The 24,993-nt window shown below is 41.6% G+C and overlaps 1 pseudogene; it reads left to right on the plus strand.

Moving 5' to 3' along the window:
- The first annotated feature begins 17,363 nt into the window (after nucleotides 1-17,363).
- Nucleotides 17,364-19,580, plus strand: LOC144241924 (annexin A2 pseudogene; annotated as a pseudogene).
- Nucleotides 19,581-24,993: the final 5,413 nt, after the last annotated feature.

Here is a 24,993-nt window from a genome sequence, read left to right on the forward strand (position 1 = left end):
TTCATGAGATTGAACCCTCCTGCACTGACAGCATAGAGCCTACTTGGGATTCTCTCTCTCTCTCTCTCTCTCTCTCTCTCTCTCTGCCCCTGCCCCACTTGTGCTCTCTCCCTCTCTCTTTCAAATATAAATAAATAATTTTAAAAAAAAGATTGATCATACCAAGTATTGAAGAGGAGATGAAGAAACTAGAACTCTCATTTACTGCTCATGGGAATGTAAATTGTGATAACCACTTCAGGAAAAAGTTTGGCAGCTTCTTAAAAAGTTAATAGAGTTAATTAAGTGTTAATTAATTTAGTATTGTCAGATAAAATAAAGGAAGTTAAATTTTACCCTCACATAAATAGTAAATAATTTTAATATAAGTATGTCTTAAATATTTAATGGGACATATATATGTGTGTGTGTTAAAAATTGGTTGTTTATCTGAAATTCAATTTAATTGAATACTCTGTATTTTTATTTACTAGATATGGCAACTCTACTTTCCATATAGGCCAGTCATTCCACTCCTACGTATTTACCCAAGAAAAAGAAAAATATATGACACTGTACATAGTATTCATAGCATCTTCCTTTGTAATAGCCCTAAACTGGAAGCATCTCAAATGCCCATTGAACAAAAGAAGGGATAAACAAGTTATGGTATATCCACATAATGCACTACTATCCAGTAATAAAAGGGAATGAATTATGGGTACACAAAAAGCATGGATGAATAACAAAGTAATTATTCTAAGTGAGAGAAGTGATTAAAAAAAGGGTATATCCCAAATTATTCCATTTACATGAAATCATAGAAAATGTCAACTCATCTAGAATGACCGAAAGCTGATCAGCGATTGCCTAAGGCATGTAAGGGTTGGGGTGAAATGTGGGGCAGGAGATGCATTTGTAACTTCTGAGAGTGATAGATATATTGATCACCTAGATTTTGAGGATGGTTTCATGGGTGTTGACATGTCAACACCCATCAAGTTGTAATCTTTAAATATGTGCAGTATATTGTATGTCAATTACACTCCAGTGAAGCTGTAAAATTTTATTTTTAATTTTCCTATGTGAATTAGCTGTGTATATAACTGTGTGAATCTTTGTGGTAGATAAAACAAGCATTTTACTTACTCAGGAAAGAGGACTGACAACCATAAAAGATTAAATGAAAGCACAAGCACTAAACAAAATGAAATGTGGGATATTTGCAAATATTAGACCAATGTATTTTAATGTCCCCTACAACTCATGTTCCTTTGAAGCTTTCTCCCTCAGAGAGTGCCCCAAAGCTTATAACCAGAGAGTGGAAGAAAACATGACTTCATCAACAAGATGATGGTCTTGCCAATTAAGCCTGGTGGGGAAAGAGTGGGTCCTACATTTCTTTTCTTTTTTTTTTTTTTTTTTACAAATAGTTTATTGTCAAATTAGTTTCCACATAACACCCAGTGCTCATNGCAGAGAGAGAGGGGGACAGAGAATCCCAACCAGGCTCCACACTGTCTGTGCAGAGTCTGACTCAGGGTTTGAACTCAGGAACCGTGACATCATAACCTGAGCCAAAATCAAGAGTTGGGCATTTAACCAACTGAGCCACTCAGGCATCCTTAGCTCAAAATTTTTTCTATCAGTGGTGGAGAGACAGTATTCCTTCTGCCTGTGACAACTAGATACCATGGTTGAGAGAGTATAATAAGGGAAAAGAAAAATTCACTCTTTACACCCAAAGGATGGTGGGGGACAGAAGAGAGGAACAGATTTTGAAAGAGGAAAGCAGATGCCATCGTTGTCCTTTCTCACATCCTCTCAATATCCTCTGTGCTCCACACCCACACATTCCCAGTCCTCAGAAGGATTACCTCTCAAGCTTAGACACAGGGAAACTCTGGGACACAGAGACCTCTAACTTCCTTCCATTGGAAGGTGCCAGTCTTGCTGACTCTCTGCGCATACCTGAGGTTCAACCAGTGTCTCTGTGTGCTGTAGCCAAGGAGAAGAGCCTAAGAGAGGCTTCCCTGAATCTTCCTGGCATTCTGTGTGGTTTGAAGGTGTCCAGAAAAGTGTGTTCTGAGGGAGAAATGTGGAAGGTAGCTGAGGGTGGTGGCTGTCTTCTTTAGCAGGAGCTGAAGCTACAGGAATCTTTAAACATCAATGAAAACAAGAGTGGAGTTCATTGGTGAGTGGAAGTTGGAGAGGATGTCCCTGAAGCACTGCTCAGGCCAAGGGAGGGGACCACAAGTTTGCTGACAGCAGATATTTGCTTCAGAGGCTGGCCCAATGACTAGATAGTATGAACAGACTTTATACACATCACCATAAGAATCCTGCAAGTCCCATCATCATACCATCTTACAAGGGAATTTTTGGGGCAAGGGTGGGGGGGTGAATCTGAACGAGGAGACATTTTACATAAAGAAACTGAATATCTTCCAAAGACACTGTATTAGTTTATTACTTTGGACTAAATAGTTCCCTCACTCCACTTCCTACCCATCCCCGCCAATACCCAGGGGATGCACACTCAAAAGTAAGTAGATTATAGACAAACTAAAAAAATATATTTCCAATGTACATCTGTGTGTAATGTACATACACTTGCAACCCATTACCAAGAAAATGCAAGGTATTCAAGGTTTTCTATGATGGAGAGCAATAGTGGTAGTTAGGAAGTGAGGGATAGTCAAAGAGGCGGGGGATGAGTCCTGCCCACTGGGCAGGATTTGGGCCAGGCAGATCAGAGAGGCATGTCTGATGAGCAGAACTCCCTGAACAAGGGTCTAGAGGAGGGAACATGCACAGTGGGGGAGAGAGTGGAGCAGAGAGCTCCCATTGATGGGAGGGCCTCTGATGCCCCACTTGGTTAGCACAACCAAGGAACTCAGCAGTGAGTAAGCTCGGAAGATGCCAGCTTTGAACAGACAGGGGCTTGTCTTCTGGAAACTTTGCAAAGAGAAAGCCAGAGAATGTGGCCACCCAAATGACATTTGGTCTCTCAATAAGTCAAGAACCTGAACGTGGCCATCCAATGGCTCCTGGTGCTTAAAGTAGCAAACAGCTGCAACATGTCACTTAGAGAGACTGAGGTGATTCTTTTCTTTCATAATTTTTTTAACGTTTATTCATTTTTGAGAGAAAGAGAGACAGAGCATGAGCAGCGGAGGGGCAGAGAGAGAGAGAGAGAGAGAAACAGAATCCAAAGCAGGGTCCAGGCTCTGAGCTGTCAGCACAGAGCCCAACGCGGGGGTTGAACTCACGAACCGCGAGATCATGACCTGAGCTGAAGTTGGACACTTAACAGACTCAGCCACCCAGGCGTCCCAGAGACTGAGGTGATTCCTTTCAGGGCAAGTCTAAAGTACTAGAAACACCATGGGTCGTTCTCCTAGTAAGTCGACCTACGGAAACCAGGGAGTCAGAATGAAAGCTGGCTGATACCCAGTAAGGAGAGCTCTTATTTTCTAGTTTCTATTCAGTCCATGAAGAATATGTACTGGATGGAACACTGAGAACTGGCCTGGTTCATATTTCATGTCACTTCCTGTGGCCAGGCTGCTGGGCTGGGCAGAACTCCTTGCTGAGAGGTCATGGAATAGAAGGGTGTTATTCCATGCAGCTCTGATGCTTGGACACAGCCTACCCCCACTCATGCCTCCAACTCCCTGCCTAATGTGTTTTTAATTGATTGTCCCTGTCAAGCACCTTGTCCCTTTCCCTCTGACCTTGGCCTCCTGCCACAGGACACGTTATTGTGGGACACACATCAGGCCTCCTGTTTGCACCTGGGGTGCCCGCATGTCTCAGGCGAGTGCTGGTTTGAGAAGACCACCTACTGCTTCCCTCCATGTGGCATGAAAAGAGATTGTATCTGGAATGGCTCACAGCTCTGAAGAGGAAGAACAGAGCTGTTTGGGCAGGACCACAGGCCAGGTTGGTTGGGGCAAACCCAGGGAACTCTCAAGTGGTTCCCAAACTGATTATATATAAGGGTTCCACACTGACTCCAAAATAAAATAAAGCAATAAAAATATTATACCTATTAGACGGGCCCAAATCTGAAGCACTGACAACATTAAACACCAGCAAAGATGTGAAGCAATAGGAACTCTCATTCACTGCTGACGGGAATGCAAAATGGGACAGCCATGTTGGAAGACGTTTGGGTGGTTTCTCACAAAACTGAACGTACTCTTCATATACAATCCAGCAATTGCACCCCTTGGTATTTACCGAATGAACTGAGAACTTCTGTCCACACAAAAACCTACCCATGGATATTTACAGCAGCTTTCTCAGTAATCACCAAAAACATGGAAACAAGATGCCCTTCAGGAGGTGAATAGACAAATAATATATTGTAGTACTTCCAGACAGTGGAATATTATTCAGAGTGAAAAAGAAATGCACTGTCAAGCCATGAGAAAACATGGAAGAAAATTAAGTGCATATTACTCAGTGAAAGAAGCCAAGCTGAAAGCATCACATACTATATGATTCCAACTGTATGACATTCTAGAAAAGACAAAACTATGGAGACCGTAAAAAGTTCAGTGGTTGCCAGAGCATGTAATGGAGAAGGGCACAGATGAGTAAGTGGAGCATGGAAGATTTTTAGGGCAGTGAAAATATTCTGTATGATACCATAATGATGGATACGTGTCATTGCACATTTGTCCAAATCCATAGACCATGAGGAAGCCATAATGTAAACTATGGTCTTAGAGTGATAATGACATGTCAATATAGTTTCTTCAAATGTAACAAATATAGCACTCTGGTGATGTTGATTATGGGAAAGGCTACTCAGTGTGGGGGCAAGGGATATATGAGAAAGCTCTGTATCTTTGCTTGAATTTGACTGTGAACCTAAAACTGCTCTAAAAACAAAAATCTTAGTTAAAAAAATGTTTTAAATGAAGCTGATAGGGGATTAGTAACAATTTTAATAAATAATGATCACATTTCAAGAAGAATCATAAATGTAAGAAAAATCGTGCTCATTAGGACTTTAGGAAATATCTATAGGAATTCTGGGAGGCCTTATAATAATCTCATCACTGAGAGGGTGTCTGGAACCCACAGGTCTGCAATCACCCAGAGCAGGCACACCTGGCGTGTATTACTTGCTCTTAACCCTGAGCAATCAGCAGACCACGTGGGCTCAGTTCACTGGTCTCATTCTAGCATCTCGGAGCTGACTCCGAGGTCTGATATGGGACTTTTTTACTCATACTGGGCACAGAGACTCAGGCCCTTTCCTTTTTTTTATTCCAAGTATTCCATAATCCACCTCACATTTCTTGCCTTCCAGGAAGTGGAAGAGAATCAATACTTCTTGACTACTTACCATTTACTTGGTCCTTTCTGTCCATTATTTCTGTAAGCAGGGATACTCACAGGACCCAATCTTTCCATTGAGAGTGGTCAAAGGATACCCCACCTCTCAGTTGCTTGCACACTTTGATTTGCATGGAGGCCAGATTGTCTTCCGGGAGTGTATCTTGATTGCTGCTCATGGTTGGGGTTCAAACAAGCCTGACAGACTTGAGGGCCATGAACTGGCAAGGTCTTACAGAGAGAGGGCAGGGAGGAAACTGGCCCTAAGGACTTAGACTCAGCAACAGCCCCCAATGTGGGAGAGCTGAACTGGGTTTACTGTGGCAGCTGTCAGAGGGTCTCTCCTTAACCCTGCCATTCTAGAAACATTGCACATTTGAAAGAGCTGTTTCACTAAATTCTGACTAAATTCTGGCCAGGCTGTGGAGTTCACCAACTGACTATAAATGAGGGAGAGAGTATATTCTATCCTCATTTCCCTCTTCAAAGCAATTACCCCAAGTCATGAATTATCTAGTTCAGTGTACCACTGACATAGATATTTGTTAAGCAAGGGAGTCAAGCTGTCCTGCATCATGAAGTTCAGGTCCTCTGCTCTTTGTAAGTGAATCTCTATGGCAGCCCCAACAAATGGCCAGCCTGCGCTGGTCAACAGATGGAGAACCGAAGCTTGGAGTGGTGCTCCCACAGAGTTATGGGGACCAGGGGCTGGCCGGGGGAGGGGCACACCCCAACACAGAGAAGCATCAGGACTATTTATAGCCTGTTTTCCAAGAGGGGAATTTCTTCATGAGCTACTGCAAATCAGGTATCAGTATTAATGTCACCTCAGTTGGATTCTCAGGGTGTTGAAATCTGAGACATTTGGTTTACATGGCCCTTAATTCTCACAATATCACTGGAAGTAAGATACATATTTTCCCCACTTTACAGATGAATTAACTACTATTGCAGCCATACGGAGTCACAAGCAGCTATAGAAGCTCAGTGGCACACAGCCAGAAGCATTTATTTCTCGCTCAGGCACCTGTAGGTTGGCTGTGGTTCAGCTGATCTAGGCTGGAGCGAGCTGGGCTTGTTTGTGTGCTCTGGGGTATGTCCAGGCATGCTCGGCATGTGGATCTCATGGCTCAAAAACCCAACTGTGCAAACATAGTTAAAGCTTTCATTCACATCACTTCTCCTAACTTCCCATTGGTTAAAGCAAGTCACATGGGTAAGCCATGTGGGCAGAGGAGCTATGCTTCCTGTGGAGGAGGGAGGGGCATTGCTTTCAACTTCTACTGCCAAGGCTCCTGCCTTGGCTAAAGCAGCTTTCTTGCAGCCTTTGTTAACTGCTCCCTCCTCTGCATTCCTGGGTTTGTGGTCTTCACCACTCAACAATTCACTGCATACTTTTGTCCTATGTTCAGGTCTTTGTTCTTTAGCATTTGCTTTGTCTCCCCAGGGGGATGGTTGAGAGGACCGAGGGACGCTTCTGGGTCCCCCCAGCCCGGCACAATGCTGATAATATAGAAAGGGCCACAGTAAGTAATTACAGAAGGACCGGTCAGGTATATATCATCATACCAAGAAGCCTGCAGTGAGTACCGCTTTGAGAATTCTGGCAGGTTACATGGAAACAACCTCCAAAGAGCCCAGTGTGTAACTGCGGCCCCCAATGCTGGGAGAATTTGACAACTCTTCGTTATTTCCGAGGATCCGCCACCAGCAGGTACAGCTGGATTAATCAGCACTGTATCCCCCTTGCAGACTTAATTAGCAGCTCTTGTCGAAACTCGGTTTCTTGTTAAAGCCAGACTTTTAAAAAGAAACTGTTCCAAGCTTATATGCTTACTTTCAGTTACATGTCATCCAGATGTGAGACTAAAGTCTCACTTTTTAAAAATTGAGTTATAATTGACATGTAACATTGTGAAGTTTAAAGTATACAATGTGTTGATTTGATATACTTCTATATTGCTGTGTGACAGCTACCACAGCGTTAGCTCACACTTCCATCACATCACATAATTATCATTTCTCTTTTGTGGTGAGAACATTTAAGATCTAGTCTCTTAGTCACTTGCAAGTATGTAATGCAGTATTACTAAAAGTTAACAATACAGTATAGTTAAAAACTAAAAATAGCACTACCGTATGATCCAGCAATCTCACTTCTGGGTATACATCCAAAGAAAGTGGAAATAGGATATAAAAAAGTTGTCTAAACTCCCATGTTTATTGCAGCATTATTCACAATAGTCAAGATATAGAAACAGTATAAGTGTCCATCAATGGATAAATGGATGAAGAAGACATTGTGTGTGTGTGTGTGTGTGTGTGTGTGTGTGTACATGAATAATGGAACATTATTCATCCATGAGGAAGAAGGATATCCTGCCATTTGCATCAATATGGCTAGAACTTGAGGGCATTATGCTGAGTGAGATAAGTCAGACAGACAAATACTGTATAATATCACGTATATGTGGAATCTAAAAAGCCTGAACTCTGGGGCACCTAGGGGGCTCAGTCAGTTAAGCATCCAACTCTTGGTTTCAGCTCAGATCACTATCTCACTGTTCATGAGTTTGAGCCCCACATCGGGCTCTTCGCTGAGAGTGCAAAGCCTGCCTGGGATTCTCCCTCTGCCCCACCTTCCCCCCTCAAAATAAATAAATAAACTTAAAAAAAAAAAAAAAAAAGACTGAACTCCTAGAAATGAAGAGTAGAATAGTGATTATTAGGTGCTTGCAGGTGAAGGAATTTGGGATGTGGGTCAAAGGACACAAATTTGCAGTTAGAAAATGTATGTGTTCTGGGAATCTAATGCACAAAATCTCATTTTCTTTTTTTTAACATTTTTTTCTAAATTTTAGAAAGACAGCACAGTTAGGGGAGGGGGCAGAGGGAGAGAGAGAATCTTAAGCAGGGTCCATGCTCAGCATGGATCCCGCAACTATGAGATCATGACCTGAGCTGAAACCAAGAATTGGACGTTCAACCAACTGAGCCACCCCAACACCCCTACAAAATTTCATTTTCAAAATAGAGTCAGTAATTCAAGAATACCCTTGCCTTAGTCAAATGGAGGTAGGTGGTGATAACTAAGCAATTACTATGTACAAGGGTCATGTATTTATCACCTTGTTCAATCTTTATCTTACTTAATCTTACAGCTATTATTATCCCTTATAACTATTATAATTATAAAATTCTTATAATTATTCCCCATTTTGCAGCTGGGTGAAATGAGGTTTGAAGAGATAATGGGACTTGTCCAGGGTCCCAGTGCTTCCAAATAGTAGTGCTGGGAGATAAAACACTGACCCAAAAAATCTGTTCTTTCATACTCAACACTAAGCCCCTACTGCATTCTGTTTATTTTAACGAATTATTTCGAACATTATAAAAGTATAGGAAATGATATTCGTGTACCCACCAACCAGTTTTGTAAAATGTTACCTTTTTTTCTTTCAGTGATTGCTTTTTTTTTTTAAGTTTATTTATTTTGAAAGAGAGAGAGAGAGCAGGGTGCCTGGATGGCTCAGTCGGTTAAGCATCCAACTTTGGCTCAGGTCATGATCTCACAGTTAATGGGTTCGAGCCCCACGTTGGGCTTAGTGCTGACAGCTCAGAGCCTGGAGCCTGCTTCAAATTCTGGGTCTCCCTGTCTCTCTGCCCCTCACCTGCTTGTTCTCTGTGTCTCTCTCTCAAAAATAAATAAATGTTAAAAATTTAAAAAAAATAAAAGGGAGAGAGAGAAAGAACGCATGAGTAGGGGATGGGTAGAGAGAAAGGGAGAGAGAGAGAATCCCAAGCAGCCTCTTCACTCTCAACACAGAGCCCAGTGTAGGGCTAGAACCCACGAACTGTGAGATCATGACCTGAGTCTAAGTCAAGAGCCGGAATATGACCTACAAGCGTCCTTCCTCTATATTCAGGGGAAACCATTGCTTGAATTTAGTATTTTTCATACCAGTGTATTTTTTTAATGTTTACTATATATGTAAATAAACGCAAACATTATATAGAATTACTGTGAATGTTTTAAAATTTTATTTACATAATATCCTTCTAAAATTTGCTTTTCGTCCCACTCGATGTGTTTGGGCTTTATCCATGTTGCTACATATACGAATATTGCAATATATTTTATTGTGTAATTGTACCATTAGTTATTCATTTTCCTGTTGGTTTTTGTTAGTACAAACAGTACATCAATGGATATTTTCTGCCCACGTTTCTTCATGCATATTTGCCAGAACTTTTCTGTGAAAAGTACTAAAAAGTACAACTACTGTGTCGAAGGGTGTGTGTATTTTCTGTTTGATTCCTGTGTGCTTCTCCAGTGTGGTGCTACTCATTTACACTGCCAGCCACAGGATATGAGAGTTCCCCATACCTTCTATTCTCACCCACCCTTGGGATTGTTCATATTTTCTAATCTAATAGCAGTAAAATGGCAGCTCATTTTAATTTATAGTTTTCTGATTGTTAGAAGTGACTTTTAATATTCAGCTGAGAACGAAATAAGTCAGGCAGAGAAGGACAGATACCATATGTTTGCACATATAGGTCGATTAGGAGGAACTTAACGGAGGACGATGCGGGAGAAGAAGGGGAAAAATAGGTGGGGAGAGGGAGGGAGGCAAACCATGAGAGACTCTTGAATGCTGAGAACAAACTGAGGGCTGATGGGGGTAGAGGAGAGGGGAAGGGGGGTGATGGGCATGGAGGAGGGCACTTGTTGGGATGAGCACTGGGTGTTATATGGAAACCAACTGGACAATAAACTATAAGAAAATATTCAGCTGAGCAGGCATGTTTCTTCTTCTGTGGATGTTTTGGGCGTCTGACGTGTCCATTTTCATATTGGTTATTTGTCTTTTTCTTATGGACTTGAAACTCTGGATCCCAATCTTTGGGCAATTACATGTATTGAAAATATATTCATTCCTCCAGTATATGACTTATCTTTTCACCTTGTTAATGATGTCTTTAATTATATAGAAATTTTAAATTTTGGAGTGCCTGGGAGACTCAGTCAGTTGAGTGTCCAACTCTTGATTTCAGCTCAGGTCATAATCTCACAGTTCCTGAGACCGAGCCTTGTTTCAGGCCCCATGCTGACAGTGAGGAGCCTGCTTGGGATTCTCTCTCTCCTCCTCTCTCTGCCCTTTCCCTGCTCTTTCTCTCTCTTTCTTTCTCTCAAAATAAAGAAATCATCTTAAAAATATTTTTTGAATTTCAATGTAGTTAATTTGCTAAATTTTAAATATATTAATCTTTTTTAGAATAGTAATAATAATTATTTCATTCTTTTCTTCAATTTTTCATTTAAATTCTAGTTAACAAATAAGTGTGGGGAGCCTGGATGGTTCAGTGGGTTGAGCATGCAACTTGTGTGTTTGAGCCCTTATTGGTCTCTGTGCTGATAGCTCAGAGCCTGGAACCTGGATTCTGTGTCTCCCTCTCTCTCTGCCCCTACTTTGCTCACACTCTGTCTCTCTTTCTCAAAAATAAATAAATATTAAAACATTTAAAAAAACAAAAAGCATAGAAGTATAATAGTGATTTCAGGAGTAGAAGTTAGTGACCCATCACTTACATACAATACCCAGTGCTCATCCCAACAAATGCCTCCTCAATGCCCACCACCCATTTAGCCCACCACCCCCTCACACACACCTCTCTCCTTCAACCCTCAGTTTGTTCTCTATCATCAAGAGTCTCTTAGGGTTTGCTTCCTCTCCTTTCCCCCCTTCCCATATGTTCATTTGTTTTGTTTCTCAAATTCCACATAAATATATTAATCTTTTACTTGAGAGACCATACATACACCTTAAAATTAAAGATGCTCAAAGGGCCTATAGTGACTAGTCTCCTCTGGCTCTTTCTCGGTCACCTAGTTTCCCTTGGTATCCTTCCAAATTATTTATGCACATAAAAACAAACTACAAACATTTTCAGCTTTGAACATCAATGTTAACATACTGTATACAGTGTTGTGTGTGGTGTGTCTTAGGTTTTTTTCACCCTTTATCTATACCTTGAAGATTATTCTGTATCAGCACTAAAGAGTTTACATTTTACAGCTCCAGTATTCCATAGAATGAATGTGTTATAATTAACATTAAACAGTTACTGATTAATATTTGGTAGTTTGCCAATTTTTGTGAATACAAACAATGTTGCACTGAGTAACCTTGTTCTTTTATCATTATACACATGTATGTATATATGCCTAGGGAACAAATTCTTAGATATGGAAATACATGGTCAAAGGGTATATGCAACTGTACTTTTGATAGATATTGACGAATTCCTTCTTTTTTTTGTTACAAATAGTTTATTGTCAAATTAGTTTCCACATAACACTCAGTGCTCATCCCCACAAGTGTCCNTCTCATAGATGGCTTTGATGATGTTTCAGTAGGTTCCTTCTATCCCGACTTTCTCTAGAGTCTTTATTAAGAAGGGATGCTGTATTTTGTCAAATGCTTTTTCTGCATCTATTGACAGGGACAAATTCCTTCTATAGGTGTTGTAAAAATTTGCTCTCCACAGCACTGTAAGAGAGTCTGTTTTCTATACCATAGATGATATCGTAAATCAGTCTTCTGGATTTTTACCAATCTGATAAGTACAAAATAGAATCTCAATGTAGTAATGAAAATCATTTACGTTATCTGTTACTATTAGTGAGATTGAAGTAAAAAGCTTAGTTTTTTTCGGGCACCCTCCTACACTGTTGGTGGGAATGTAAACTGGTACAGCCCCTCTGGAAAACAGTGTGGAGGTTCCTCAGGAAACTAACAATAGAACTCCCCTATGACCCAGCAATAGCACTGCTAGGAATTTACCCAAGGGATACAGAAATGCTGATGCATAGGAGCACATGTACCCCAATGTTCATAGCAGCACTCTCCACAATAGCTAAAACATGGAAAGAGCCTAAGTGTCCATCAACAGATGAATGGATCAAGAAGATGTGGTTTATCTATACCATGGAATACTACATGGCAATGAGAAACAATGAAATCTGGCCATGTGTAGCAACATGGATGGACCTTGAGGGTGTTATGCTGAGCAAAATAAGTCAGGCAGAGAAGGACAAATATCCTATGTTTGCACGTATAGGAGGATTAGGAGGAACTTGACGGAGGAACAAGGGGGAGAAGAAGGGCGGAAATGGTGGGGGAAAGGGAGAGAGGCAAACCATGAGAGACTCTTGAATGCTGACAAAAACTGAGGACTGATGGATGTGGGGGGGAGGGGGGATGGGCATGGAGGAGGGCACTTGTGGGGATGAGCACTGAGTGTTATGTGGAAACTAATTTGACAATAAACTATTTGTAAAAAATAAAAAAATAAAAAAAATAAATACCTCATTCACGTTCCAAAAAAAAAAAAGTTTAGTTTTTTTAAAGACTACTTGCATATATTTTTCTGTGATCTATTTGTTCATATCAAATTATTAGTACCTTATTGATTTGCAAGAAGGCTTTTATTTCTTCATGAAATTAGCTCTTTGTGATATAAGCTGTAAATCTTTCTCCAGGTCGTTCCTTAATTTTTTTTACTATAGTCATGGTTTTTGTTTGTTTGTTTGTTTGTTTGTTTTTAAGTAATCTCTACACCCAACATGGGGCTCGGGCTTGAGTTTAAAACCCAAAGATCAAGAGATCAACAGTCACACACTCTACCGACTGAGCCAGCCAGGAACCCCATCCCCACCATGGGTTTTCTATTCTATGCCTATCACTACTTTGGCTAAATTCTTCTCTGGTCTGATGTCATCAAAATATTTCTCCTGGGTTTTCTGTTTAAAATTTGTAAGATTTTGCCTTTTACCATTTAGTTTTCAATTCATCTGAAATTGATTATTGTCATGGTGTTAGGTAAAAAAGCAATTTTAGTTTATTCTCTATATATGTAGTTAGTTATTACATATAGTTATATATATTATAGTTATAACTATATTATAACATATACATATGTATGTATATATATGTTTATGTATATATATACTTACTTACCACGTATTCAATAATTCTCTCTGGATTATTAATGGCATTCTTGGAGCTAATAAAATCTCTATGTACATGAGAATCTATTTGAGTTCTTTCTAGTCTGCTTGTCTATTCCAGTGTTCATAACCTTTCGCATCATGAATACATCAAGATCATCTTTGATTTGCATATTGGTGGTCTCTCCTGGGACTTCACCTGCTCTAGGCCCCCCCAGGACCCCTCCCCAAGATCACTCAAGAGTTGACAGGATCAATATCCCAGCACATTTTTAACACAATGGAAGAGAATCAAGTCTGTTTACCTCAATGTCGAACTGCTCTATGTCTATAATTACAGTCGACTCTTAAGCAACACAGGTTTGAACTGTGCAGGTCCACTTATACGTGGATTTTTTTTGATATTGTAAAATATTGTAAATGTATTTTCTCTTCCTTATATTTTCTTAATAACATTTTCTTTCTTTCTTATTGTAAGAATAGAGTCTATAATCATATAACACACAAATTATGTGTTAATCACCTGCCTACGTTATGCATACGTTATCAGCAAGGCTTCTGGTCAACAGTGGACTATTAATAGTTAGCTTTTGGGTGAGTCAAAAGTTATATGAAGATTTTTGACTACACAGGGTAGGGGGTGAGGGATGGTACCTGTAATCTTGGTATTTGTCTGGTAAGGCAAGTCACTTCTCTTTTTTTTCTTCAAATTTGTCTCAACTAACTCATTTCTGTCCCTTTGCTTTTCTAAAAGAATTTTTAAAAGATTTTTTAAATGTTTATTTATTTTAGAGAGAGAGAAAGAACACTAGTAGGGGAGAGGCAAAGAGGTGGAGGACAGAGCATCTGAAGTGAGATCTGTTCTGACAGCAGAGAGCCTGATGTGGAACTCAGACTCACAAACCATAAGATCATGATCTGAGCCAATGTCAGACACTTAACCAACTGAACCACTCAGGTGCCCCTCTAAAAGAATTTTTAAGTGAGGTAATTTACAGATTGGAGATCTTGAAATATTTGGAGCCTTGAAATAGAGACTTGAAATATAAATTTATGCTAATCAGTCTCCCTATCCATGAACATGGTATACATCATTTATTCATGATCATCTTCCTTTCAATGAGGGTTTATACTTTTTATTATAAAGGTTTAGCAAATCATTTGCTATATCTACTCTTTGGTATATTATTGTTTTGTGGACATTGTGTGTAAATTGTGCCTTTTTTCTCTTGCTTAAAGAACGAGGAGAACATGATAATGATAATAATAATATTAATACTACTACTATTTATACAATAGTATATGTCTCCTATATAGACAAGCATTATTCTAAGGGCTTTAGATACTTTAACTTATTCAATTTTCAGAAAAGCCCTATTAAGTAGTTTTACTATTATTCCCATTTTATAAATGAAGGGGCTGAGGCATTGACAAATTACTTAACATACCCAAAGTCATCCAGTTGGTGGATGGCAGTCTTGCTTTGGGGAATGAATTTTTAAAAATTTGAAAACACCATACATTTACTTAAAATAAAGCCTCTGACCAGGAGGGAAGGAGACATTTAAAAAACAAAAAAACAAGTACTCTGAGACAGAGATTGGGGCACATGTTTTGAATCTTCCAGTAATCCTGTTATTCCTGTTTGTAAAATGCAGACACCAAGACCCAGATAGATGAATAATTCACCCAAGATCATCTCATCTTTCAGGTTGGGTGCAGAGCATAATGGAAGTGTGCACCTGTCCACCTCCAGACCCCCTGTTGTGTGGTTGCTGTTTTCATATACTTGAAAGCCAATAGTGTCATGAGCTTTCAGGAGTAGAAGACTTCATAACCCCAAGTCAGTGCCAGTGCCCTAATGCCAAGTATGAATACAAATGAAGCATAAAAGAAAAGGAAATGCTTCATCTTTATGAGTGGTTTCAAAGACTGTCAGACCTTTACTATTTGAAGCAGTTAATGACCATTGAGTAGGTTATCAATAGATCTTCTTCCTGCTTCTTGGAGGGACCTCTAAAGGGGGTCAAGATGCTCTATCAATTAATTAACAAACATGTGATAAATGGGACTTCGGTGCAAGGCATTAGGTCCTTCCTACACTCACTGAGATGACTGATACCTGCTCTTTAGCTACTCGGGAGACATACCAACCACAAGAGCCTGATTCCATAGCAGGTAGTGGTCCTCAGAAAAGGACTGTCACAGCCAGAATACCATCTGCTCTCAGCTCTCTAGATTGATCAGTCTCACAGGTCTCATCCTCTGGAAAGCAAACTCTATTAGAGTAATGGGATCTTATGTTTTCTCCAAACAAAGCTATGAGATTCTAGCTCCATTTTAATTTTCGTTTAAATAAATATATATATATATTTTTTTAACCAAACAAAAGTAATATGTAAGTTACAAAAAAAAAAAAATCTAGAGAACATGAGAAAATACAAAAATCTCCATAATCTCCCTAGCTGAGAACTCCTATTGTTAATATACTTCGAGGCTTTGGGGGTAGATAGATGAAGCTAGATTAGCAATCAGTACTGCTTTGCAAATGTTTTTGACTTAACTCTTGTTTTCACTTAACAAGACAACTTTTTATGTCAAAAACTTAATTTTTCTTTACCATACTTTTAATGGCTAGATTGTATTACATTTCATGGCTATATTGTATTTGGCTTATCCAATGCTGCCTTATGGAATATTTAGGTTATCTCTGATTTTTGGTTATTACAAAAATTCTGAGAAAAAAAATCCTTGTAGTTAAATCTGTAGTTTCCATACCAATTTTCCTGGGGTAAATTCACAGAAATAGAATTGCTAGATCATTGAAAGGATACAGTTTAAAACTTGCTGTATACATCTGGCTCTGTTCAGCATCTCAGGCTGGGACTGGCATGACCACTTTGCTTAAGATGTTTGGATTTCCAGCAGAAGTCACAGCAACTCTGGCTTCCAGGGGTAAAGCTGCATTTGAGAGCTCAGCAGCTGGCTTCCCACTGCTGGACTGTCGCACTGAGATCCTTGGTAACCAGACCTCTTCTACCTGTTCTCACCTTGAAGAATTAAAATCAGAAGCACTCATGGTATCCTCTGGTAGAATCTAGAACTTCTAGAACTTGGAGTGAGAACTTTCAGCTCCAGGTTAGGGACAGCTCTGAAAATCTCTTGGGCATCTGGTCAGGGTAAGGAGGAAGAAAAAACTGCCTCTCCAAATTGATTTTAGATAAAAGAGTCAAGTGACTCTCCAACAGGCACTAAAATTCTATTAAATAGAGTTCTGTTGTAGTTTACTAAAGGCCATATAATATTTCAGTTCCAGTGGCTTAAATATACATAGGCAAAAGAAATTCCAGTTTAAATTAATTGAATAATTTTTAGCTTGTTTTTATTTTTCATTGCATTTGAACTAAACTTTCTTTTCCACTCTTTAAAAGAGAGTGTGTGGACTTTAAAGCCATATGATCTGGGCTAAAATCCTGGCTTTTACATTTCTTACAGATCTGCCTTGAGCAAGAGACTTAATTTCCTTTTGCCTCAGTTTTCACATCTGTAAAATGGGCATCAGACTATCTACATCATAGGCTGTTGCAAGGATTAAATGAGAAAGCAAAATTGTGGACATGAATACACTAGCATACAGTGAATACTTAGAAAGCATGAATCCTATTTCCTTCTTAATCCACAGGAAATCTGATGTGGCATATACATTATAAATGTGGAGTCCTTCCCAAGTAGTTTTATTTATAATTTCATGTTCATTGACTACCTCAAGTCAGAAGGAGGTCTTATTTCAGTCAAGCATTCACTTATAATAACCAAGAGGTAGAAACAGCCTAAATCTCCACCAATGGATGAAAAGGTAAGCAATTTGTGACACGTACATACAGTGGGTTATTCAGTCATAAAAAGGTAGTGATGCATATCACAGTATGGATGAACATTGAAAACATGACACTAAGTGAAAAAAGTCATAAACAAAAAGTCACATACTGTATGATTCCATTCACATGAAATATTCAGAATGGAAAAATCCATAGAAAGGAAGCCCAAGCCCTGTGGAGGCACGACACGGCACATTCTGGCTGACCTCTCCAGTAGGGCTCTCAGCTAACAAGCAGCATCACTCAGATAGGTGGTGAAGGGGCATCATCCCATCTCCCAGACTCTGACACTTCTAGCCGAAGTCCCAGACATGGAGCAGAGACAAGCCAACCTTGCGGTGCCCTGTCTGAATTTCTTTCCCACAGACACTGAGAGATAAGAAGTGATCATTCATGTTTTAAGCCAGTAAGTTTTGGGGTACTTATTATGCAGCATTAGATAGTTACTTCTGTGAAATGATATCTCCCCCAGTGACAAATAATAAAATGGATTTGGGGTATTTATTTAAAAAAAAAGATAGATAGGCAGTTGCCAGGGGTTGGAAGGTGTAACAAGAAGAAACTGCTTAATGGGCAAGCGGTTTGACTTTAAAGTGATGGGAATGTTCTGGAACTAGATAGAGGTGGGGATTGTACATCATGCATGTGCTAAATGCCACTGAGTTGTTCACTTTAAAATGGTTAATTTTATGCGATATGAATTTCACCTTAATAAATTCTTTTTTAAAAACCACTAGAAGACCAAAGCCACTCTGTAACAGACAAAGGAATAATTCAGCAGGAATAAAAAGGTGGGCACACTCTCTAGAGGATGTGGGCACGTCTTCTCGTCTGCAAGGTAAGGATGACATTAGTCCCTAACTCACACAGCTGCTGGGTGAGTAGATGAGGTAGTCCATGTAAAGAATTTAGAACAGGGCTGTGCACACAGTGAATGTTCCATGTATGTTGTCTATCATCATCATTATTATTCTTGCCCAACAACCCACTAGAAAGCTTCCTCAAAAAGTCCTGACATAAACACTTTCTCCTTCATTCCTATTAAGATGATAAAGAATAAACTATTGGCTCCACAACTGAGGACACTCACAGCTCTCAGTGCCCAGCCCAGCTTCTTTCAAAATTTCTGCTGTTCATGAAGTTCTCTGCAAGCTCAGCTTGGACGGTAATCATTCCACACCCCCAAGTGCATATGGGTCGGTCAAAGTGTACACCAATTTTGATCCTGAGCATGATGTTCTGAATGTTGAAATGGCCATCAAGATCAAAGGTATGGGTGAGATCACCATTGTCAACATTTTAACCAACTGCAGTACTGAAAAGAGACAGGACGTTGCCTTCGCCTACCAGAGAAGGACCAAAATAGAACTTGCATTTGCACTGAAGTCAGCCTTGTCTGGCCACCTAGAGAGCTAGATTTGGAGCCTATTGAAAACACCTGCTCAGTATGATGTTTCTGAGCTGAAAGCCTCCATGTAGGCACTGGGGACTGATGAGGACTCCCTTATTGAGATCATCTGCTCAAGGACCAGCCAAGAGCTTCAAGAAATGAACAAAGTCTACAAGGAAGTGTATAAGATTGATTTGGAGGACATAATTTCTAACACATCTGGTGACTTCCACAAGCTGATGGTTGCCCTTGCAAAAGGTAGAAGAGTAAAGGATGGCTCTGTCATTGACTGTGAACTGACTGCCCAAGATGCCCAGGAGCTCTATGATCCTGGAGTGAATAGGAAAGGAACAGATGTGCCCGAGTGGATCAGCATCATGACCTAGCAGAAGCTGTCATCTCCAGAAAGTATTTGACAGATACAGGGGCTACAGCCCTTATGACACATTGGGGAGCATTAAGAAGGAAGTCAACGGAGAAACCTGGAAAATGCTTTCCTGAACCTGGTCCAGTGTACTCAGAATAAGACCGTCTGTTTTGCTGACCGACTGTACTACTCCATGCAGGGCAAGGGGATTCGCAATAAAGTTCTGTTTAGAATCATGGTCTCTTAAAGTTAGGTGGACATGTTGAAAATTAGGTCTGAGTTCGAGAAGTATGGCAAGTCCCTGTAGTACTGCAATCAGCAAGACTTAAAGGGTGACTCCTGTCCCAGGAAGGGCGTGGCTTTGTTTCCAGCTAACAGTTCTAGAAAACAGCTTGTGACTAGCCATTCCCTTATGCCCAGCCCTGAGAGAATGATGTTAGCACTGCTCCCTCCCCATCTTTATTTCATTTGCCAAACATTGCCTGCCTCTCTTGTCTAGTCTCTCCTTTTAGCCCGAGAAATGAACATTCCAAGGAGTTGGAAGTGAAACTTATGATGTGAAACAATTTACCTCTTGTGTACTGTGTCACACACAGATGAATAAACTGAATTTTTGCTTTATAAACAAAAGATAAACTGTGACTCATTTGACAAAAAAAAGTGAGACAGAATTAACTTGAGTGTAACAAGCATCAGTGGAATCTACTGTCAGGTGCTTTGCAAACACTAATACATTTACCCTTGCGTCTTCAGGATGTATCAACATGGTCCCATGTTGCAGCTGGGGAAACTGAGATTCGAAGAGGTTAAGTGCCTTGACCAATACCTCATAGACGGTCAGTGGCAAATCCAGAATTCAAACCCAGTCTAGCATTTCCCCAAACTCCTAAGCTCCCGGTACACTGCATAACTTTCCCTCCTCAAAGTTGCTCTCTGGGCCAAGATCTTGAGAGGGATAAGGGTGAGAGGTCTGACTTCGGCTCAGGTCATGATCTCACAGTTCGTGGGTTCGAGCCCCGCATCGGGCTCTGTGCTGACAGCTAGCTCAGAGCCTGGAGCCTGCTTCGGATTCTGTGTCTCCCTCTCTCTCTGACCCTCCCCTGCTCACGCTGTCTCTCTCTATCTCTCAGAAATAAATAAAGCATTAAAATAAAAAAAAAGAAAGAACAAAAAACAAACAAACAAACAAAATTGTTGGTCAGTTGAGGGGATGGGGAAGGGGGAAGAAGAGCCCCAGGGCAGACTGAAAGCCCTGCAGGGGTGTGAAATCCCTGCTGACTATTATCCCCACCGCCACCACTGACTTTCTAACTGGTCTCTGGCCACTTTCTTGATTTCTTTCATGATACATTAATCCCAAGCACCAATCTGGGACCAGCCTGATATGGCCTCGCTGTGCTACATTAACCCACTGATTTGAAAGGAGTTCTAAAATACTGGCCAGGAAAGAGGACTGGGAAATCTGAGATTTCTCTCTGTTCTCTTCTTCCACCTCACTCCCACTCCATGCCCATGCATCATCCAGTGCTGTAAGAGAAGCTTCTACTCGTGCTGGACGTGAGTGTTTCATGTCAGAGGTGTCTGTCCCCATCACGCCCTGATAGAATAATGCCTTATTCCTGCCCTCTGCCACCCTCCCAAACCCCAGGATCTCACTCAGTGGATCTGCGGTTGCCTGTGTAATCGGCACTCTAAGGCTAGTCAGGACATGGAAGAATTAGCTCATAACAGCTAATGAGCATATACTTTAGTAATTTAGGGCTGGGGCTAACCAAGAGGTCAAAGAGGGAGATTTCTCCCTTGCTGGAAGGTTGAGCTGGGAGTGGGAGAATGATAGATCCACGCTTTAATCCTGAAAGGCATCAGCCTACTGGCCAGCCCATGTCTACTCAGGGTTGATGGAAGATCTCTGCACTCAGAGGACAGACTCCCACAGACTCTTCCAAGAGGCTGATGACTAATACCAGGTCAATTTATTTATTTGCAGAGTTTGGTATTTTAGGCAGCCATAGATTACAGAAGGGAGGTGGAGAAAGGCCTATAATAATACCTAACCTTTACTGAATGTCTACCATGCGCCATGCAGTAAAGCAAAATGTTGTACATTTAGTATCTCATCACGTAATCCTCACAACAACCCTTTGAGGCAGATGTATGAATATGTTATCTCCATTTGACGGAGGAGGAAACAGGGACTTAGTAAAAGATTTGCTTGGGACCCTATAGATACCTACCTTTTATTTTGTTTTCTTTAATAGTTTATTGTCAAGTTGGTTTCCGTATAACACCCAGTGCTCATCCCCACAAGTGCCCTCCTCCATGCCCATCATCTCCCTTCCCCTCCCCCCACCCCATCTGCCCTCAGTTTGTTCTCAGAATTCAAGAGTCGCTCATGGTTTGGGTAGATACCTACATTTAAGAATACAGGTGTGACCAGGGTGGGAGACTGGTGTGAAGCCCATTCCAGAGCCCTGAGGCCAGAGATGCAAAAAGCCTGAATTGCAAGGACGGAAGGATATGAGGAGGGACAAGATTTGATGACTACTGAAAAGGGGAAATTGACAGGCCTGCTGCCCCTGGTTGTGGAGGGCGCACGGAGAAAGAGATAACTGCAGACAGCGCCCGGTGAATGACCATTGAACAGCCATAGCTCTTCTGGGCAGTAGAAGCTGATATCAGAAGCAAAGTGCTCATTTGCACTGAAATAAACTAATAGGACCATGTGGGCTGCATTCTTTGGAAGCACCAATGAGTGAATGACGACATGGAAGGTTGAGAGGTATTTTTACAGATTTATCAGGCAGCCTTGGTGCATAGAGCCTGTGGAGGCCTCTGCACTGAGCCACTCAACATTCTCTGAGATCTTCTTAGGCTGTAAATAGGAATACATGACTTCTCAGCAAGTTTCCTTATATCCATCAGGATCAAGTCCAAACTCCTCAGATAGCATGCATGTCCTCCTGTATCTTTTTCTGAGCCACCTTATCTATCTCTCCGGGCTCATTTTTTTACAGGCAGCCTTTGCAGCAATCCCTCAAAGTTCTAAGGTCCCCCTTCTGATCCTGGCCTTTGTTCCCGTTTCTTGGAAAGCACCTCCCTTTTCCCCTCCCGCCTCCCTCAAGCCCTCTCCTGGTGCCCATGTCCAGCGGCAGACAGCTCAGTCTTCAGTGCTATGTTCAGATATCACCCTGTTTGCTTCCCCACCCCCACCTCGAAGACATGGGGTCCTCTTCCCTCCTCGGCATCAACAGCAAGCAACGTGCTAGGTGCTATAACGATGAAACTCATTGTCCTAAGCAGAGTATTTATATCCCTGGGAGCACAGGAAATGTTTCTGACCCACATGAACTTTAAAAATGTTAACAGCTATGCATTTGCTATAATGTCCATTAGGAAACAAAAAACAGGACTCACACACCAAACCCGAGATTTCACAAAGATTGCCACTTAGGATGATGCGAAAAGTGGATGGCGATGTGAATAAACTAATTTCACAGCTTGTGGGGAGATGGAGCCAACATTTTTTTTTTTAATTTATTTCTAGGAGACAGAGAGAGAGAGACAGCGTGAGCAGGGGAGGGTCAGAGAGAGAGGGAGTCACAGACTGAAATAGGCTCCAGGCTCTGAGCTGGCAGTCAGCACAGAGCCCGACGTGGGGCTCGAACCGACGAACCGCGAGATCATGACCTAAGCGAAAGTCGGAAGCTTAACCAACTAAGCCACCCAGGCGCCCCGATGGAGCCAACATTTTAAAGGGCCAATGCCAATTCCTGAGGTTTGTGGAAATTTCATTTAATCCATACACCCACCCTGTGAAAATGCTACCCCCACAGTTCTGAGATAGAAGCCCGTGGGTCCCAGAGGTTAAATAACTTGCCTCTGGTCACAGCACCCTTAAGGAGGGGACAGGAGTAGCTCCCAGTTTGGACTGGCTCCTCCTGCCCTGACTTTGTCTCCCTCTCTGGATGGTTGAAGCTTCTTGGAAGCAGGAACACACGTCTGTCGTCTGTGCATCAGGTGCTCAGGGCACCTCCTGACACAGCGGAATTTACTAAGGTTCTGTGGAAAGAAGAGATAACTGCGCGAGTGACTGGCATATGGTTTGCAGGGCACTCAGAGCATTTTCATTCACTTGTCCCGATGCTCCCTTGAAGAAAGGTTTATTGGTCCCCTTACCTGCTTCCCGGGTGAGGGTACCACGATCAGAGTCATGCCTCTGAATGGGAGCATCAGAGAGGGACCAGCTCACCAGGTGCCACAGAGGCCCCAGGAGGAAGGACAGGAAGGTGAGAGACGGAGAGGGAAAGAGGAAACAAATGATCCAGGTCCTACCCTCCAGATCCGAGGCAGGTGACCTTCCACCTTGAGCACTTTTCCCCTTTCCAACTTTGGAGCTCAGCAGGCCAAAGTCATAAGAACGTCCTGTCCTTGGTCAGTACTGTCACTTGGGACTTAAGATAAGATATTGAGAGATGAAGCCTTATCTTTGAGCAAGGGGACAAACTCAATTTCCCAACTGACATACTTCTTGGGGGTCATTGGAGGTTTGCATTTCTTTATAATTTTGTGACCAAATACTGTTAAGTTCAAGGTCAAAAATTGGAAGGAGAGATAAATACATATGTATTTATAATTTTAATAAATTCTTATATGTGACTATATAATTATAAACACATACTATAAATAAATATATAGTATTTATAATTACATATAATTTTCTTTATCATTATTTCTTTCCACCCAGAAATGACTAACCTTTGTGTGTGTAGACAGCAGGAGGAGGAAGAGGAAAGGAGAGGAAGGAAGGGGAATGAGAAGGGCTGGCAAGTTGTGTTAAAAGAGTCTTAATTTTTGCACTCGGCTGGGGGCATAGATCTTATAAACTTTTTTTTAAGTTTACTTATTTATTTTGAGAGAGAGAGAGAGTACAAGCAGGGGAGGGGCAGAGAGAGAGAATCCCAAGCAGCCTCTGCACTGTCAGCACAGAGCCCATCGTGGGGCTCGAGCTCACGAACTGTGAGATCATGACCTGAGCCGAAATCAAGAGTTGGACGCTTCACCGACTGGGCCACCCAGGCGCCCCCCGACAGAGGTCTTATAAATATGATTTGAGGATCATCTGCATCAGAGTTACTTGGGGAGTTTTCTAAACATGTAGATTCCAGGGCTTCAACAGCTGAATCACCATCACTGGGATGGGGCCTGGGTGATCGTTTGGACTGGTTCTGCAGAGTTGAAAACCTTCCTGGAGTAAGCGACCCACAGAAGTCATCCCAGAAATAGGGGATTGGAGGGTACTGCTTCCCGTGGAGAAGAACTTCATCATATTTATGCCAAGGCCTAGCCTGGACACCGCAATTGTGAAGAAAGGGCTCCACCATTGTGTGCAGTGAAGAGCAAACGTGTCCGCCTTGGCTTGCTAAGGTGTTCATTGACTAGGGGCTTCCTCTATGGACACGTGGGGCAGAGGGAGTTTGGAGGTCCCTGTGTTTAGGGGGAGGGAGAAATGAATTGAGGCTGAGATCTGGGAGGAAGGAGCCGGCTGAGCACCGGGGACGTAAGCCCAGGAGACAGCCGGACAAGGAGGCCCTCCAGGTGATCACATGTGGCTCAGGGACTGAGTTGAGATGAAAGTTTTCCTTCTTGGGAAACTCAACGATCTTCAAGTTTTTAGGAAAGCCTGTGACTTTAAAGAGCTAGTCCTGGCGCTCTGGAGACATAAACAGAAAGGTGAAGTGGCACCAAATAAGTAGCAATGTGTCGACCAGGAGCTTGGAAAAGGAGACAGAAGGTGCAGTTTAGTGAAAGGCAAAGATGACCCATCATGACCAGAAGGTGCAAGCCCTCCAAGAGACCCTCAGAAGCCTGGGTGGCTCGGTGAGTTAAGCATCCTGCTCTTGATTTCAGCTCAGGGCATGATCTCACAATTCGTGAGTTCAAGCCCTGCATCGGGCTGCACTGGGCTGCATTGGGCTGCATTGGGCTGCATTGGGCTGCACTGGGCTGCACTGGG

Source organism: Crocuta crocuta, unplaced genomic scaffold, assembly GCF_008692635.1.
Source record: "Crocuta crocuta isolate KB4526 unplaced genomic scaffold, BGI_CrCroc_1.0 scaffold57, whole genome shotgun sequence".
NCBI lineage: Eukaryota > Metazoa > Chordata > Mammalia > Carnivora > Hyaenidae > Crocuta > Crocuta crocuta.